The 19,651-nt window shown below is 50.3% G+C and overlaps 1 protein-coding gene across 8 annotated transcripts in view; it reads right to left on the bottom strand.

The window, feature by feature from the left end:
* The window catches only part of ZHX2 (zinc fingers and homeoboxes 2), a 125,822-nt gene that overhangs the window by 46,290 nt on the left and 59,881 nt on the right, over positions 1 to 19,651 (bottom strand). For 2 of the 8 annotated variants that reach the window (XR_009449517.1, XM_059671796.1), the window contains exon 2: positions 7,332 to 7,402. The exons of 1 other annotated variant lie outside the window; for it this stretch is intronic. The gene's annotated coding sequence lies outside the window, so the exon portion shown is untranslated. Of the gene's footprint in view, positions 1 to 2,019; positions 2,188 to 2,214; positions 2,481 to 5,975; positions 7,228 to 7,317; positions 7,403 to 7,557; positions 7,577 to 19,651 lie in introns of those variants that run through there. 5 more of the 8 variants (XM_059671798.1, XM_059671797.1, XR_009449514.1 and 2 more) reach the window with 5 other exon arrangements.

Here is a 19,651-nt window from a genome sequence, read left to right on the forward strand (position 1 = left end):
TATGTACCTGAGACAGATTAACGACTCAATCCCCATAACAACTCGAAGAGGTAAACCCTCATATTCCCATTTTACAGAGGACCCAGCATTGAATGCAAAGAGACAGTTTCCGTCAGTGTCGGACATGACCTCTTTCACCTCCCCCAGGGAGTGAACCAACCCAGGCAGGCAGAACATTGCAGACTGCGAGCTACCTAAAGACTTCTTGTTCACCAGTGAGGTGGGTGGTGGTTTGTTACGAAGCACTGTTGTGGCAATAAGTAGCTGAAATGTACTACACAATGGCTTTGATGATAATTAAAATTGCTACACAATTCAAACCTTCCTTAAGAAATGTACTACACTATGGCTTTGATTATAATTAAAATTTCTACACAATCCAAACCTTCCTTTCTTTGCTTTTGGAGATACTGGCACAAAGTATTCTCATTTTCCATATACATACACACTTGATACAGACGTTCTCATGTTATTCCAATCAATCCTGGTACAAGGAAATGAAACACTCGAAAGGCTTTCCTCCCCCCCCTTATGCCTCACTCATCTTCTTCCAACCCATATCTATATATATAAAAGCCTAAGCGACTGAACAACCAGTCAACCGGTCACTATGATGTGCACTGACCACCAGGGGGCAGACGCTCAATGCAGGAGCTGCCCCCTGGTGGTCAGTGCACTCCCACACCCAACCTCCCACGGCCCCTCCTCCAGGCCAGCCAACCTACCACAGCCCCAATCAGCCCACTAGCTGGCCAGGATGAGGGACCCCACCCATGCACGAATTCGTGCACCAAGCCTCTAGTACAGTGATGGCGAACCTATGACACACATACTCATGTTTTTGGTTGATTTTTCTTTGTTAAATGGAATTTAAATATATAAAATAAATATCAAAAATATAAGTCTTTGTTTTACTATGGTTGCAAATATCAAAAAATTTCTATATGTGACACGGCACCAGAGTTAAGTTAGGGTTTTTCAAAATGCTGACACGCCGACCTCAAAAGGTTCGCCCTCACTGCTCTAGTACCTTAAATAAAAACCCAAGGTATATTTTAAATTCACAGGTCCTATTTGTTTAAGATAAGCTCCCACTCAATGCCAAGAACCTGCCTTTGGAAGAGTCAATCAGACTGTGGTTCTCTTCCAAGTGTAGTTTCCCCAGATTCCTCAGCGTCCTACTTGGGTTTGCTCCTCCAGCTTCAAATCCTGTCCTCTATCCATGAGGACCTGGGAACCTTCAAGGCATCTTATGGCCACTTCCCATGGACGGCCCTGCCCAGAGCCCACCTGTGCGCCCTCCCCTGGCACCATCGGTGTGCTCCTTGCAGTTTGTGTTTTTTGGACAAACTGGATTCCTGTGCCCCCTTACTAGCCTCACGGCTTTGGGCAAGTTCCCCAATCCCTCTGAGCTTCAGTCTCCTCATCTGAGAGGAAAGGACAATCAAAATGAAAGTATTACGGGGTTGCCTGTGCAGATTCAATGAGATAATATAACTCCAACACTTAGCATAGTAAGCCCGTAATAGATGTCAGCTATTATTATCATTGTGTGCACGGCACCATGGGAACCTACAATCCCAGATAGCAATTATTTAACACTTACTACGTGTCCACTCTTTTGAATATTTGAATAACTGGGTTACTGAATTTTTAATATGTTTATTTCATTTTTTTAAAACTTCATGACAACAGTTAGGCTGTCATATAGATACTGTTATTGTCTCCAATTTACTGATCAGAGAACGGAGGCACAGAGAGGTTGAGTAACTTACCCAAGGGCACACAGCTAACAGATCACCATGATACCACTCTTCCCACTTTATTATAGTTATTCAACCATCTCTCCCATTGGGGATCTGGAATACATAATCAATTTGTGCCTTTGCAGGACTTAGCACACAGTCAGGCTATCATAATGGTGGAGACTGCCACGGAACATTCTGTCTGCCTCTGGTCTTTTCTCTCTCAACATTGATCCCCTTGAGGGCAGAGGACTGGGTCCCTTGGTACCTGTACCTGCTTGTTACTGATTCAATCATGTGGGGCCAGATGGCGCCTATAAGAGGAAACGAGCATGTTCTCACACCGGCACACATGTAGTCTGGGCTCTCGCCATGCCGTCTCACAATCCAGCTTGATTCAAGACACCAGGAGAAAAGAAGGCTTTCAGCAGCCTCAGGCGAGCTGCGGAGAAATTAGTAGATTGGTGTACAAAGGAGCGTGTAATAATGCTATCACGCTACCCCATCCACGCGGAGCTGTTGTGACATTCTGCATTAAAGGAGTGACAGCCCTCAATTGCTGCGCATGACAGAGGCCGGGCATCAGCTTGGCTCCCAGCCCCCAGAACACGTGCATTTCCTGGCGGTGATGGCATTCAGGGATCAGGGGCACTGATGGCTTCGTGCAAAAGTGTCCTCGCAGACCCTCTGCAGTGTGGTTGTTCTTCTGCTCGCCTGCCGGGAGCATAATTTTCCCTAAATATTAAGGAACTGTTTGTGAAAAGAATGTCGTCATGGTAACTGGGGGAGGGGGGGGGGTGCTGAAATAGCCTGGTGCTGCCCAAATTGCAGCATATTAATCAAGTGTCGGGTGCTATTTAATGAGCTTCCCTGCGGCCTTAAATTTGGAGGACCCAGGGACTGGAGTTTGCCCCAGTTGTCACTGTCAAGGATGAGGGTTCTCATGAGTTCCCGGTGTTGTGTAGGGTGGGTGGGTGGATGGATGGATCAATACTGGAACTAAAATTTTAGATGTCCACATCTCCAGAGCTCTTTCTGACAGCTCCTCCATTTTTTATTTTTCCCTTTTACGGTGGAAAAACATTTTTGCCAGAGAATTGGGGGAAAGAGGTTAGGAAAGTAGGTGGGGGAAGGCATGGCCAAAGATTTCTTTGCCTGAAAGGAGAGGGGATGACCACAATAGAGAGAAAAAGTAGCAGAGTGTAGAGTCGGACGCGTGGGCTCACATCCCAGCTCCATCTCCTCTCACTATGTCATCGCGAGACAATGACCCTCTGCCCTGAGCAACTTCTGTTTCCCTACGCACCCCAGGTTGAGACCTGGGCGTACTTCAGAGGGCTGGTGAGGGGATGAAGGAGATGATGAAGCCCTCACCTCAGTGCTTGTCCAGAGTAAATGCTCAATGAGATCTGCTCACCACCTCTACCCCTTCCCTCCTGGCTGCTGCCACCACCACTGTTAACAAATCCGCCACTGAGGGGGGCCCCACAGAGCTCTCAGGTCTAAAGGTCTAATCAGGCCCTGACCAGCCACTGCAGGATCCAAACCCAGGTCTGGTGACTCAACTGCTGGTGTTCTTTGTGAGGTCGGCTAACTTTTTCTATAAAGGGCCAGATAGTAAATATTTTAGGCTTGGCAAGTCATATGCAATCTCTATCACATACTAGTATTGTTCTTTATCCTTTTTTTTTTTTTTAAAAAAAAACACACACACAACAACAACCATTTAAAAATATAAAACCATTCTTAGTTCACAGGCTGCTTAGAGATGGGCATAGTTGGGTCCGTGACAGCTGCCTCATGAGGAAATAAAGAAAAAAAAAGGAAAGCAAAGTAAAAGGAGATGCATATATGGGTTTTTGTCCCACTAAAAGTAGGTTGCAGGGACACATACAAAAGAAAAGCTTGGGTCAGGAATTTGTCTTCGTAAAGCAATCCTGAGAAAAAAGGACAAAGCCAGATACATCCCACTCCCCAACTTCAAACTATATTGCAAAGCTACAGTAATCAAAACAGCATGGTGCAGGCAGAAACACAGACACACAGGCCCATGGAACAGCATAGAGAGCTCAGAAATAAACCACACATACTAGATCGACAACATTTTACAATGAAGGAGCCAACAATACACAATGGAGAAAGGAGAGTCTTCAATGAATGACGTTGGGAAAACTGGACAGCCATACGCAAAAGAACAGAACTATTTCCCACCGCACACAATAATTAACTCAGAATGACTTAAAGACTTGAATGCAAGACCTGAAGCAATAAAAAACCATAGAAGAAAACACCGGCGGCCTCTAGAAGCTGGAAATCAAGGAAATGAATTCCCCTGGGAGTCCCCAGAAAGGAAAGCATCTTGTTGACACCTTGATTTTAGCTCAGGGAGACCCATCTCAGACTTCTGACCTCCAGAACTGTCAGATAATACATCTGTATGGTTTAAGCAACTATGTCGTTTTTTAAATCCTCTCCCAAGGATATTTTTTCCACTGTGTTTCACAGAGTGGAAAGGAGGGAGGAAGGGAGGAAGGAAGAGAGAGAGAGAGACATATCAATGTGAGAGACACACATTGATTGGCTGCCTCCCGCACGAGCCCTGACTGGGGCCCTGACCCCCACGTCATTCAAGGGTCAACAGCATACTGTTTATGACACCAGCAGCCGCACCAGCCTTGGGAGGGCCACCTGCAGCAAAGGCATCCACAGGCTGGAGGACAAGGGGCCTTATCTGCATGTCCACTCTGATGCCGCTAAACCATAGCCCTTGGCTGAGGGGTGGACATGTGACCAGAATCTCCCAATTCCTGGGCATTTGCTAGGATGACTATGGAAGCAGAGCCCTCTTTAGCAGAGGGAGGGGGGGGGGGGTGCTGAGAGAAGGAATCGTGCCCGAGTGAAGCTCACACAGAAGAAAGCTGAGTGGAACGATGGAGAGAAACGACGCCTGCTGCCACTGTTTAGATCCAGCCGGGCTCCAAGCCAGACCAGCTCAGACTTGTCAGTTACACAGACTGCCTTTTTGTTTTACAGTTCCGCAAATGTGAAGTAGACAGCTATCTTGTAACCCAAAGTCTGACAAATACAATCGAATACCCACTCAGGTCTTGTTGCCCACTAGACTCAGGTGTTATCTTTCCTTGGCCAATAAACCCTGGGCTCTGAGGTAGCAGGGGATGGGGTTTAGGGCAAGGCACTTAGGGCAAAGTTTCAGACGGACAGTAGGAGGAGTGGGCTGTCCTCTGTCCCTTCTCTCTTTATTTCTCCTGCTCACCTCAGGTACGTGGAGTCTGCTACGGCTCCTGGAGAAAGAAGCAAAGAACCCCTCCCTTGCTATGGAATTGAGTGTGGCTGGAAAGAGGTCCGCCCAGATCTGTGCAAGAACCAAATGCCTACAGCGGGTCTTCATGTCTAGTCCAGCAGGGCTGAGTGAATGCCATCCGAGTGATATCCGGGATGGTTGTACCTAGGGTTCCTGATTGAGCTACTTCTTCTGGTCCCACCTCTTACGGCTTTCCCAGAGTTCTGTCCTCTGGCTCTGAGCTGTCCCTGGGAGAGGACGCTGTCACTCCATGGCCCGCCTCTCTCCTCCATCAGCTGACCGTCCATCTTCATGCTTTCCTAGTAGGCCTGAGTGAGGGGGCACAGGCCCTTAGTAAGGGTGACGCCTGCCCACATTGATTTTTCAAAGGACAAGAATAAGGGCTAATATTTATTGGGCACCTTCTGCCACATAAAACTGGCCCAGGGCCAAGCAGCTTGACATGAATTAATTACTTGAACCCTCACAGCCACCGGATGTGGTAGGTTCTATCGTTTTACAGACAGGAGACTGGCACAGAGAGGTCGGCCACTTGCCTAAGGCCACAGCTAGTGGAAGAGACAAGATTTGAACCTGGGCAGCCTAGTTTCAGGGACTCTCTTCTTAACACATGTCGCCTCCATGAGCTGCCTCCTCATCACTTTCCCTTCCAGTCATTTGAAAGTCACTTACTGCGCACCTACTAAGTGCCAGGTCCTGTGAATTAAGGACATGGCCCCTGTCTTCAAAGCCCAACGGCTTGAAGATTTGCCAAGGAAGCACCAAGTCAGGACTCAAATGCTCTGTTCAGCCCTCCCCTCCCCCTCCTGCCTCCAGCCATCCCCGGCCATCCCCCTGCTCAGGACTCTGCTGAAAGTCCCGCCCATGTGCAACAAATGTCAAACTCCATCCGCATCCAGGCTGTCAGTTTCTTAAAGAAGAAAACACCAACTCTGGCCTCCCACGGCTCACTGCCTTCAAGGCCCTTGCTAAATATTTACTGCTGCCGCCAACCCAGGCCCAGGGGACAAGGCCCAGTCACAAAGCACAAAGGAAGTCTGGTGGGGGCTCATCATTCAGACCCTTCCGTTGGCCATGGGTGTCCCTCCTGTGCAATTTCCCCAGCTGGGTCAGGGCTGCAGTTCTCAGGCGTAGTGGCCCCAGCCTTGGTGCCTCGAGTTTATGGTAGTGGTCTTACCAAAGAGCCCCAACTCCCCTGGGGCAGCCACAGCCACTGTCCTCTCACAGCGCTTCCAATGCTGTTTCTTCTGGTCTGCGTGGGCTGGATCCTGGGCCCAACCTATCGATGAGCTGGTACATCTCTTTGGGGGTCCTACCCAGAGGCCCTGATCTAAACCCCATCATGCTTGGAGAGATGCCCACCCCATCACAGACTAAGCTGCTTGGGGTCACACCTGTGATGTGTGCAGCCGTCTGGCTTGGCTCAGGGACACCTGGCCAATGAACAGCACATTTTAGAAGAGAACCCGAGGGTCACCTCATCCGGTAGCATCTGAACAGTTTAATAGCAGAACTCTGCCACCAGAACAGGCGATGCTGAGAGAGTGTGCGCGTGAGCTCACAGGCTCGCCTCCTCCACGCTCCCTAAGCCCTCTCCCTCATCCTACCCCCAACCCCCGGATTCCCAGGTCATCATGGGACAGGGTCTGTACAAACACTGCCCTACTCAAAACCGCTCCTCACTTCAACACTTCCCATCGATGCTTCTCCAACCGGCGCTTGAATTCTGCCAGCGACAGGGAACTCACTACCTACACTGGGCACCTGCTTCCCCTTGGCACGCCTCCTTTGCCAGGGAATTTTCCTCAGGTTAAGCCCACAGCTATCCACCTTCCTCCTGACAATGACAGCCCTTAAATATGCACAGGTGGCTTCTCGCCTCTCTGTAGTCCTGCCTCCTCAGAGCTGTGGTTTACCAACTGGCGTGAGCCAGGTAGCTCCCTCTCTGTTCTAAGAATGTCTTCCGAGCCCTGGTTAGACGTCTCCTGGAAACAATTCCACGCATGTGCCCTCTGGAGGGTGAGTCTGAGCCGCTGTGGTCTCAGCACAGAGAGGGCAGCCTGCAGGCTCCGTTTGCCTCTGGGGAGGGCCTGGCAGGGACCCAGTGGTTGCATGGGACTCACACCTGGATTCCTTGCACTGTGCCGTTTGCAGGTGTATCTGGAGGGAAACACGTTCAGAGCTGCCCCTGCTCCTCCCATTCATCCTTCCATTCTTGACGTGCAACCGCGGCCCCGACCTCCACCGGACACGCAGTCACTCACCTGTCCCGTATCGCTTACATCCTGGGAATCTTTTTACACTTTGACTCTGCGACCAGTCAGTGCGTCAAGACCTACAAAGGAGAGAAACTCAATATTAAAGGCAGGGCAGAGCCACTGGGTGTCCAATCTCTTTTCTGGCAGGACAGTGTCATTGGCGGGCTGGGATGGAGACGGGCACAATAAAGACAAAGGAAATGGTGAGGATGGAGCTGCTCAGTAAACCAACCTTAAAATCTCTGGGCTTTGTGGAGATGCTGAAAGAGAAAAAAGACCCTCACCCGGTGAGTCAGCAGCTTCTGAGAAGCCGGCCTCTGGGAAGAGCCAAAGTCCCAGCAGGGTCGGGCGGGCTGCGTGGGAGGTGTCTCTGGAACCTCACTTGGCATCTCTTTAGGTTTAGGGCTTGGGTGTCTCTTCCTCACAGCCCAGGGCCCTTTGGGGTTTTATTCTGATGAGGGTGAGGGCGCAAGCTCTGTGCGCAGGCCTCAAGTCCAAAAGGTGCTGCAGGCCTTCAAACAAAAGGCCCAAATGTGTATTTATATCCTGGCAGGCCCCTGCCAAGCGAAGCCTGTGTGCTTTGAAAATTCCCCAGGAGAGCCGGAGCCGGGGGAGCGAGGCGTGTGCCGCTCACTCGCTCCGAGGATGCGCTCCCGGGTGGCAAGTTGAGGCCTGAGCCCCGAGGTTTCTGCGGAGGCAGAGGCCCGCCTGCAGCGCACGTGTGCTCAGGAGCAGGGGTGCAAGTGAGCGGGGCAGGTGAGCTGCGGGGAGCCAGTCTCTCACTCCCCACACCCAGCCTGTACCTAGAGCAAAACTTGTTTTTTCTTGTTGCCCTAAGAATGCAGAGGTGAAGAGAGGTTTTTCCATTCATCTATCCCTGTTCTCAAAGGAGAACGCTTTAAGTTTGGGCGGGGGGAGGGAATCACCTCACTGGCAATGACTTCTATTGACTGAGTAGCTCACCTGTGTGCCAGGCCCTCTGATCTATATTAGCACACTGGCTGTGCGGGTCAATTCACACCACCCAGGAGCTTGTTGGCGAGGCGGGTTCTCAGGCCCCACCCAGCCCTGCGGAATTGGAACCTGCTTTCTCACAAGCTGCTCAGGTGATTCCTGGGCACATTAAAGTCCGAGAGGGCTCATCTGTTCTCGTAATCATGGAAGGAGGGAAGCCAGGCAGTGAGTCAGGAAGTCGAGGCCGTTTCCCAGGTGAGGAAATGGGCTGAAAGAAGCCAGAACGTGGCCACTGTGGTTTTAGCGCCGGTAAGACGTAGAGCCCATTCAAACCCAAGTTCATGTGATTCCCAAGCTGGTTCCCTCTGTCCGCGCTGTTGAGGGGAAGTAAAATGAGAGGGTGAAGGGGCAGGCAGGCCTGGCGTGGGGGGAGTGGCCGTGGGAAGGACACTCAGCCAGGGGTGGGTAGGTGATCTCAGGCCCTGGAGAGGGAGGGTCTAGGGCAGTGGTTCTCAACCTTCCTAATGCCGCGACCCTTTAATACAGTTCCTCATGTTGTGGTGACCCCCAATTTCATCGTTACAAATTGAACACAATTAAAGCGTAGTGATTAATCACAAACACAATATGTAATTATATATGTGTTTTCCGATGGTCTTAGGCGACCCCTGTGAAAGGGTCGTTCGACCCCCAAAGGGTCGCGACCCACAGGTTGAGAACCGCTGGTCTAGGGTGTACTAGAGGGAACTCAGAGAGGGGGGCCCTGGATACTGGAGGCAGGTTTCCCCAACTCCTCACTTTTGTCAAAGGCCAGACAAAAGTTCTGAGCCTCCTTCTGGCAGGGAAATTCAAGCTTCTGCATTTAATCCCAGTGATTAATATACCTCAGGTTCAAGGAGTTTAGCTCTCTTACCCACTGCCCTTAGAACTGACCATCGAGGGGGAGAAAGTACTCCAGGAGACAAGCAAACCTGAATATTCTAGGCACTGACTTGACAATACTCTGCAAACCTTTATAGTCTAGGAAGAACTTTTCATCCACTAGCTCAGTGGTCGGCAAACTCATTAGTCAACAGAGCCAAATATCAACAGTACTTCTTTAAAATAGACTCGCCCAGGCCGAAAACCGACTTCTGCACATGGGCCACGAAGTTTCAATCGCACTGTACGCGCGCCCGCACGTGGTATTTTGTGGAAGAGCCACACTCAAGGGGCCAAAGAGCCGCGTGTGGCTCGCGAGTTGCAGCTTGCCGACCACGGCACTAGCTAATCGGCTCCTTAAAAGGATTTGGGAATGTCACTAGTACTGTTTTGCCGTTGAGAAAACTGAGGCACAGAGAGGTTAGGTGGTTTTCCTGCGGTCACACAGCTTTGGGGCAGGCTGGAGTTGAGGTCCTCTGACTCCAAGTCCAGAGGTGTGAGCTCAGCTGCTCCTGATGGGGAAAGAGATCTCATCACAGGTCCATGGTGCCCTCGCTCAGTGTCACCCAACGACATGGTCTTGCTCTAATTCTAACTGAATGAGTTTACTGGACGGACTCATGGACAAAGAGGAAAGCAGCTCGCAGCCCACATGGGGAGTGTGACTGTGTCTTTCTGGATGTCAACTGGCCAGCAGGCATTCTTGGTTTACCTGAGTCAGGGTTCTACTTCACTTGCTTCTACAAGACAGAGGAGTGCACATAGGTATACGAGGGAAAGATGTCAATAAAATGTGGAGCTTGCACTGGTTCATAGGCATCACCAAGCGACAACAGCTGGATGCAAAATACAGCAAGAGACAGAGGACTCCTCGCTGCAGACACCCACTTGCTCCAAGCTCCTGCCTTCGGCCCGCAGGGCCACCTGCTCTGTCTTGGAAGCTCTCAGTTCTCCCTGATCTTTGAGGGAAGCCCCTGGGCAGGCTCAGGCCTCCCTGTACATTTTGGCCAAACCTGCAACTGCTCTCCCTCCTGAACTTCCAGAAGGGATGCCTGTCCCCTTCTGCCTCGAGCAGCCTCAACCCTGCTCGAGCCCCTCCACCAACAACCCCCTTTTGGTTTTGAAAACATAGCCCTATGGTTATTCAGGTCCTAAATTGCTGTGTGGTTGTTTTTTTAATTCAAATTTTAGCATACCCTTTGAACTGTGCCAATACCATCACTAGGACTGTGCTTCATTGGACTGTCGCATGAATTGTGGGGCTCTGCTGCACCCCAATTGCCCTCCAAAGTTCTATGATTTTTCCATTTTTCTGAATGCAAGTTTCTACAGGAATGCATATATCATTTTATAGTGGAAATGCTTACACAATGGGAATGTTATTATAGGTACTAATAACTACATAATAATGTATAATATATACAGTTATTAAATATTGAACATGTTAATAGTGTTAAATATTAAACACTATGTTACATATTTGATTAACAATCATTTGAGTACCCCTATGTACCTGCTTTTGTGCTAAGCACCAGATAGACATAAATAACTAAGACCCAGTCCCTACCCTTAGGAGTTCATGGTATGAAAAAGGAGAAAGACAAATAATAGACTGAGTGTAAGACAGGACAATGTATACGGAGGGTTACGGGTGGAAGCAGCTAACAGATGCCTCATCTGTCTCAGGATGAAGACCACACTCCTTACCCAGGAGCCTCCGAGCCCTGCGAGGTCGGGCCCCTGCTCATCTCTCTCCACCTCACCTTGTCCTGCTGTGTTCTGGGCTCACCATGTGCTAAGTTTCTTGAAATCACTGTGTAGCTATGATGTCCTACTCTCTCTCTCTCTCTTCAATGCTCTGTCCTCCCTCTTCCCCTAATTAACCCTGATTTACCCTGTAGGACTGAGGAGATAACTTATAAAGTGCTTAGAATCATGTAAGCAGGTATGTTACTTACTATTATTTATACTAATAAAAGCCTAGGTGGTCCTCACGTCATCACAAGATGGCCACCACAGATGGCCGACACAAGATCGCCGGCAGGGGAGGGCAGTTGGGGGCGACCAGGCTGGCAGGGGAGGGCAGGTGGGGGCGATTGGGCCAGCAGGGGAGGGCAGTTGGGGGCGATTGGGCCAGCAGGGGAGGGCAGTTGGGGGCGATTGAGCCGGCAGGGGAGCAGTTGGGCATCAATCAGGCTGGCAGGCAGAAACAGTTAGGGGCAATCAGGCAGGCAGGCGAGCATTTAGGAGATAGCAGTCCTGGATTGTGAAAGGGACATCTGACTCCCGGTTTAGGCCTGATCCCTTAGGGGGTCCCAGATTGGAGAGGGTGCAGGCCGGGTTGAGGGACACCCCCCGCCCTGTGCATGAATTTCATGCACTGGGCCACTAGTTATTGATAATACTTAACTATCCTCAATTGACTATGTGCTTCTTCTTGAGCACAGAGACATAGGGTGACTTGGCCAGTGTGAATTATTCTCAGAGCATTGAATTGATTCTATTTCTCCATTTTCCCTCGAACCCAGCACCATCCATTAAACCCTTGGTCCTAACCAGCGTGGGGGAAAGGGTACTGGTCTTGGAGATGGGATGTCTGAGGTGAGTGTGGTCCTGGTCCTCTGGCACCATCTGTGCCCTCACACTGATCACTTCTCTCCTTGAGACCTTGGTTTCCTCATCAGCCAAGTGGGGTTCTAAACAGAACATGCCTCCTTGGGCTGCGTGAGGGACCAGTGTCATTGTGCCCAACACAGTTCTGCACGTGGGAAATAGCAGCTCTCGTGATGAGTGTTATCAATGAATCACAGGACACTTCAGTGCCCTTCCAGCTTTAAATGTGCACACATTTCCCATCTTCCTGGCTCAGGACCCCTGGTCTCCAGAAAGTGCTGGGCATATGGAGCAAAATCCCAGTGGGATTCTCCCTACAGGCCCCCTTATTCCCTTTGAGCCCATGTTAAGCTTATCAAATTTCTAGACAGTTTATTCCATTCCATGTTCATTCAGCAAACATTTCTCAGATGACTAAGGAACTCAGGGTTTGGTAAGCATGCCACTGTGTCCTGGGGTGATGGCCTCACACTGACGAGAGAGCAATCATGGAGTACGGGGAGGGAGCAACGGGCTCTGGGTCCAGACTGGACAAAAGGAAGGAAGGTCAAGTTAAAAGAAGGTGAAAAGCTAAAAGCCACTCTGGGGAGCCTCCATTCTGCAATCCGGAAGTGTAGTCTTACGTTGCCCGTCTTTGCTCCAGAAAATGTTTTACCTTAGTCACCAACAACAGCCAGAAAAAAAAATCACTAACATTAAAAAAAATCACTAATGAATGACTAACACAATGGCCACCACTTCCTGAGTGCTCGCCCGGTGCCAGGCACTGGACTGGGTCCTCGTATCTTATCTTTCTTTCTCACATCAACTCTGAGGAGCAGGTATTCATGTACCCATTTTACAGGTGGCAAGCCTGATACTTGGAGTGATCAAATAAACTGGCCAGTGTCAGAGCAGTAGAAAGTCCAGCACTAGGGTTAGAACTCTGGCCTGATCGAGTACAGTCTTTCCATTCTTCCCGGACACGGCTGCTTATACACTGGCTTCAGGACTGGAGTGGCTGGAAACTGGGGCCATCTCTCCCACCAACCCCACCTACTCTTCCACTAAGACTCCCAAAGTGTACGGAGGAGGCTGAGTTCATAACCTCCCCGGGGTGTGTGGGTGCAGACTGACGCCTTGAATGAGAACACCGAAATCTACTCTAGAATTGATCTGAATTTATTTCCAAACATTGCCCCCTCAGAATTGTCAAGTACAATCAACACTCTGGAGATGTGCCCACCACCGGGCAGGGCTGTGTATGTTTTGCTCACTGCTGTCTCTTCATCCTCCCAACAACTCTTTAGGGGACACTGACTATGGGCCATGCGCTGGGGAGATAAGGTGAGCCCTGCCCTTGCACTGGGGTCAGAGACAAAAGACTTCAATGATATTACTGCGCTAACTGAAGCTCATGTAATGGTGGCAAGATTGCCAAGACAGGCCCACGGGGGTACAGCAGGTGGGTGTGGGGGGACCTGAAAGAAGCAGCAGTGAAACAAGCAAAGAGGGGAAGAGCTGAGAAAGCCAGAGGAAGGGTGTGTGGGACTGTGGTGGGAGGGGCCAAGGTGGACACCGACAATGGAAGGTGGCCAGAGAAAGAGCAAAGGCCAGACGTAGGGACTTGCAGGCCTTTCAGGAAGTTAGGTCTTTACCTGGGAGCAATGGGAAGTCTTGGGTCTGTAGTTGCCAGCACATGGAGGCCCTCAAAAGTATTTGTTGAATGGATGGCAGAATCCATCCATTACCCTAGGCCCCCTTCATGTCTCCCAGCAATCTGAGAAGCCACGCCTGGGCCCCTGCCATCTTTACAAAGGGCAACCACAGGGCAATCTGATTTGTATAGGGAAACATTCTCCCCGGGCACCTGGCCTGAGCCCCCATCAGTCCCCTGGAGCCCCGGCTCCAGCACGGCTGCTGGCAGATGTGCGAGGATGAATGCACCTTTGATTACAGCTCATGTTTCAGAGGGAAAGACACAGCTCCCTGGAGATCGGGAATCTACGAAAATGAGCCCTTGCAAAAGAGACGTAAGTGAGCTGGAAACATAAGCCCTCTGGGCGGGCAGTGGTTTCTTTCTTTAAAATAAACAACAGCAAAGAGAGGATCAACCTGGATGAGAATCAAGTTCTTCTTAATCCCTGGACTCAAAAGCCAGTTGCAGACGGAGGCTGAAGAGACTGGTCTGCGAGAAAGTTGTAGCAGGTTAGGATGGGCGCACATATGCCCCCATATGGGTGTGTCTGCCTCCCTCCTTGGTGGGAAACTCAGCTCCTACGTAGCTTCCAGGGACATTTATTCAACCACAATTTCTTTACCACAGGGAGACTGCCTGACCCAGTTTAGAACGTGGTTGCTACTACTCAAGAGTTTTGTGTCTGCAGACAGAATATTTATCCTCTCTGAGCTTTAGTTCTGTCATCCACAAAACAGGATGTGATGGGGATTAAATAACATTATAAAAGTTGGGTCCTGGGGTTTGAACCTGAGTGTCTGAATAGAATTGTCCCATTTCCCTCCACACTGCTTTTTCAACCTGGGACATGTCCTCCTCCCACCCCTCATGATTATCTGGCACATAATAGTTGCTTAATAAATGCTGTTTCTGCTTCCATGCTTCCACACATCTCTTATTTCCCTGCCCATGTTTAGCACAAATCTGGGTATCCATGAGGTGCTGAATAATAAACCCATGTACAGTGGACCCTCCCAGTTGAACACAGTGGCTGTGAATACAGAAGGAAAAGGCAGCTAGCTGTGTTTTTCCTCTATTGCATCCTGTTCTGAACCCTTTCTTAAATGTGTTAAGTATTACTTGCCTTCAGGGTCAAAATAAAATTTCCAGAGATTTCCACTTTGCACTCATAAATGATTCTCGCTAAACTCTTTTTCTTTAAAAAAGTGTGTGTGTGTGTGTGTGTGTGTGTGTGTGTGTGTCTGAGAGCAGAAATGTACTGACTCATAGCTGGAAAAAATCTCTCTCCAACACATTCCAGATTTGTCGAGTCACATGAATTGAGTAAGAACACAATGTGGTGGCTGGTCCCAGGCTGGCGAGCAGCTCACCAGGGACACGGATGTCATCTCTCCCTTCCCCGCCCCCTGCGCCAAGCAGGAGTACGGAGTGTGTGTGTGTGTGTTTGGGGGGGGGGGGGGCCTCTGCAGTCAGCAGAGAACTCGAGGCAGCTTCAGTGAACACAAGGATTGGAAAGGATCTGGCAGCTACCCAAAGCCAAAGTTGAATTGTGCAAGGCGGTGACTAAAAAATCTTTTCTTTTAAATTTGCATGTAGGATCGCCAAAAATGAACAACTTCATTTACTGAGTCAAGTCCATCCTGGGCACTATCTCAAGTACGTTACACGCATTAGACTCATTTAATCTTCACAGCTGCCATGTCAGGTGATTATGATTTATCCTCATTTTACAAGGGGGGGAAACTGAGTCACACAAGTGCTAAGTAACCCGGCCAAGGTTCCACAGTGTGTGGGCGGTGGAGCTAAGATTCAGCCCAGTGTAGCTCTAGAACAGATGCTCCTATACACCTGGCCATTGGTTAAAAAAGGAAAGAATCCTGCACAGAAGAAAACTCCACTCATTCCACAAATCTCTCTCTAACACTTAGAATACAAACACTGCACCAGATGTCGAAGGGGAGGTGGTGGTAGGCAGGGGAGAAATGGGGCCGACTGGTTAGCTTGGCCCATGAGTTTGAAATTGCATAGAGGAGCTATGATGTACTAGTATGCACAACTATTTACAATAAAAGTAAGTGGAAATGCCAACAGCAGGATTCTGAGGTGGCAGGGATGGCTTGGTAAGGCGATGACTATGGAGTGATCTGGAAGGGCTTCCTGGTGGAGGTGCCATTTAAGCTGGATTAGAGGATGTGTAGGATTCAGACAGGAGATGGCCAGAGGAGGTCCTGCCTGCTTAACACCAGCGAGTACACACAGGTGGCCGGTGGCCCTGGGAATTCCCATTTTGGTTCTGATTTGGGACCCACCCACTTCAGGTGGGAACATCATCCTTGGGGTGTGACATGGCAGGTGAGGAGCACAGGCAGAGGGGAAAGAGGAAAAGAGGCATCAGGGAACTAAAAGATGGGGGAGAGAGGCAGGACAACAGAGCAAGAGGGGAGGGGTGCAGATCTGGCCAGCTCAGGGGCTCCAGACCCACCTCCACCTGGGGCCTCGGTTTCTCCGATCTATGGGGCGGAAAATGAAGGAAGGGCCCGGATGTTCCAGCAGGGCGGAACTTGGAGAGCTCCCCATTCATCCCCTCACTCTGTAGATGAGATAACCACGGGTCAGAGAGGCTGTGTTAGTGAACGTCCAGGGATTTGAAATCCAGTTTGCAGGACAAAGACTCATGGGTCCCACCTCCCGGGCTGGCTGCTTTTCCCATACCTGCACCTCTGGGGGCATGCTGACCCCCGTCAGCCGTCCAGGAAGTTCCAGGCAGGCTGTGGGAGGGAGCACCCCACATATGTCCACGGCAATCAGGCTCCTACTCCCCCAGGGCCCCGGAAGGCTCAGCCACAGACCCTGTGAGGTGCAGCTCCAGGGTCTCCAACCTGGGCCCAGCCCACCCAGCATGCTTCCCACTCAGTGTGGCTGGCATGGACAGCCCCTCACCCCCCACTCAGGAAGTTTCCAGGAAACCATGACCGTGACTGCGGCCCTGGCTTTCTTCGATAAGAGGTACATCTGGTGTGACTCACGGCTGGATTTCCGCCCAGGGTCTTACATCTTGAGTGGGGAGCACATTCTCTCCAACTGACACCCTGCCCACCCGCCGTGACAATGGAGGCTGTGGCTGCCCTGGCCAGCTCACGCTGAAGCCACCCAAATGGCGCCTAGGCCCCTGGCCTGACATCACCTTCAGAACTGGCTTGAGCCTGGCTCCCAGATACCAGGCTTTCCAACCAAATTCCCCCGCCCTCTGGAATGCTTGTCTTCCTCCCTACACATCCTCCTCCTCCTACCTCGGCCAGCTCCACGGCCCTCCTGCTCTCCCCCCGAAAGCCCAGGAAGCTGGCACCACACCCTGGAGGGCTGCGCAGAGGTCCTGTGTCCCTGCAGGGTGGTGGGACCCGGAGGGTGGCACCATGTGCGGTAACAATCCAAATCACTATTCTCAGCTTGTGGGGGCACTGAGTGTGCCCACCTGCAGGCCATGGAACTTCCTGTCCCCCGCCAAGAAGACTGTCTCCAGCTTCTGGTCAAAGTCACCTCCCCGGTGAAGCCTTTCCTTCTCTCCTGCCCTCTATTTCACCACCTGTTTTATACCCTAAAGGAAAGACAGCCCATGTCCTGTTCTCAAATTGTGGACTTGTTATTGGATGACATATTTACTTGTTTGTTAACTGGCTCCTCCAGGAAGAAAGAGGATAAGAGATCAGCTCCATCCGGCTCACCACCAGCTTCCCAGCACCCAGCAGAGTGCCCAGCACCAACTACGTGCTCAATAAATGTCCCTCAAGTGCAGGAATGAGTGTGCCAGGCACTGTGGATGTGCGTTCATCTCACGTAATCCTCACCCAAACCTGGTGTGGTGAGTGTCATTGTCCCCATTTCACAGCAAGGAATCCGAGGCTCAGAGAAGTTGAGTAGGTTGTCTAAGGCCATGTGGTGAGTGAGTGGCAGAGGTAGGAGTCAAACTTGAATTAGTCTGATAGAAAAACTCATGCCTTTGACCACTGGACTCTGCTGCTTGCCCTCAACGTGTTTGGAATTCCCATTTTAAGGACACAGGAAATACCTGTGGATCAAATGATCTGGAATGCCATGTGTTATGGACTGAATGTCTATCCCTCCAATATTTACATGTTGAAGCTCTAACCCTCAGTGTAGTTGCATTTGGAGAAGAGACCCGTAAGGGAACAATTTAAGATGAAATGAGGTCATAAGGGTGGGGCCCTGATCCCCTAGAATTAGTGTCCTTATACAAAGAGACAACAGAGTGCACTCTCTCTCCCTCCCCCCTCCCTTCCTTCCCCCTAAGGCATGCGTGCTGAAGAAAGGCCATGGGAAGACATGGTAAGAAGGTGGCTGTCTGCAAGTGAGGAAGAGTCCTCACCAGAAACAGAACTGGCTAGAACAGGGATGGGCAAACTTTTTGACTCGAGGGCCACAATGGGTTCTTAAACTGGACCGGAGGGCCGGAACAAAAGCATGGATGGAGTGTTTGTGTGAACTAATATAAATTCAAAGTAAACATCATTACATGAAAGGGTACGGTCTTTTTTTTTTTTTTAGTTTTATTCATTTCAAACGGGCCACATCCGGCCCGCCGGCCGTAGTTTGCCCACGGCTGGGCTAGAACCTCGATCTTGGACTTCCAGCCTCTGGAACTGTGAGAAAATAAATTTCTGTTGTTTAAGCTGCCCAGTCTATGGTATTTTGTTATGGCAGCCCAACCACATGGATACACCATGTTTTATGGAAGCTTAATTGCCAAATATAGAAAGATAAATTGTCTCCCTGCCTCATCTCCTTCCCTCTCTCATTTAAGCACTAAATGTAGACACGAACAAGAACCTGAGGTGCTCCAATGAGTCTGGATCTGGTGGCCTGTGTTTCAAACACCAGCCACAAAGTTGTTCTGCTGGGCTGGCAACATGTTTTAAAAAATGAGGAATCAAAATGCCCTCAGGCAGGGCACATGCTCTCCAACTCTTCCACACACAGCACGGCTCCCTGCTGTCCTCAGTTCCGCAGGCTGTGTCAGGTGCCAGTGACTCCCTGTGAGCTGTACAGGGTGCCCTGGGGCAGAGTGACAGTGGGGTGGGGAGTAGGGCACGGGCCATGTCAGATCAGAGGAGGCTGCATGGAGGAGGTGGCTTTGGCCTGGTCCATGAAGGGTGGGTGGGAGGGAGTGTGCATTCCAAGGAGGTGAGCAAAGGGACCAGAGGAAGAGAGTGGCCTGAGCAGGGAGCTGTGGGTGGTTGTATGTGGCTAGAGTGAAAGATGTACAGCTAGGATGTGGTGGATGGGCAGGGCAGAGGGCACAGGGGGCTTGCACACCACACCAAGATTATGGACATTGTTGTCCGGGAGTCATGACCAGGAATCCCAGAGGCTTAAACCAGGGAGGGGGACACCAGACGATGTGGGTTAACATGTTGATTATCACTTTCTAGCTGTCTGACTGTATGCACCCTTGCTTGGGGCTGTGTGGCATCCGGCTTCCCATCTGTAAAACGGGCATCTTAGTTAATACTGTCTATCTCAAAGGGGTACTATGGGGATTAGAAGGAAATAAAATGTGAAAAGCCCCTAGCACAGCTCCTGGCTCGTCGGAGGCACTCGATCTAATACACCCACATTATAATGTGTATGTATTACCATTCAGTGGTGTGGGAGGTGGCTGGGGGCCGTCAAAGCCCAGTCACTGAGATTACTCCAATGAAGCAAGAGAGACCCTAAGGAAGAATCCAGGAAACACTTGTAGGAGGCAGGATGGGCTGTGACCTTAAGATCAGCCTTCTCAACCTCTGTTTTCTCCTCTGTAAAACGGGCCTCTCCCTCCTGTCCACACGTGGTTCCTGTGTGAATTAAGCGTGAAAAGAGACATGAAGGTACTTCTGAAGTTACGAAATACCAGGCCACCGTAAGGGTTTCATTTTCCTTTTCCTACACAGAAGGGAAAGATGTCTGGGGGTGGGGTGGGGTGTAGATATGTACCTGCAGGCTTTTGTGCCTGCAAATCATTGAGGCAAGAAAATTAGCAAAGAACAAGACAGCAAGATGCAAGCACGAACTTGACAGAAAGAAAGTCCCCATCTTGGACCTTTCCTCTGATATCCTTGGCTCAGCCCTGCTGTACCCCAGTCACCAACACATCTTGTTAATC

Source organism: Myotis daubentonii, chromosome 17, assembly GCF_963259705.1.
Source record: "Myotis daubentonii chromosome 17, mMyoDau2.1, whole genome shotgun sequence".
Taxonomy (NCBI): domain Eukaryota; kingdom Metazoa; phylum Chordata; class Mammalia; order Chiroptera; family Vespertilionidae; genus Myotis; species Myotis daubentonii.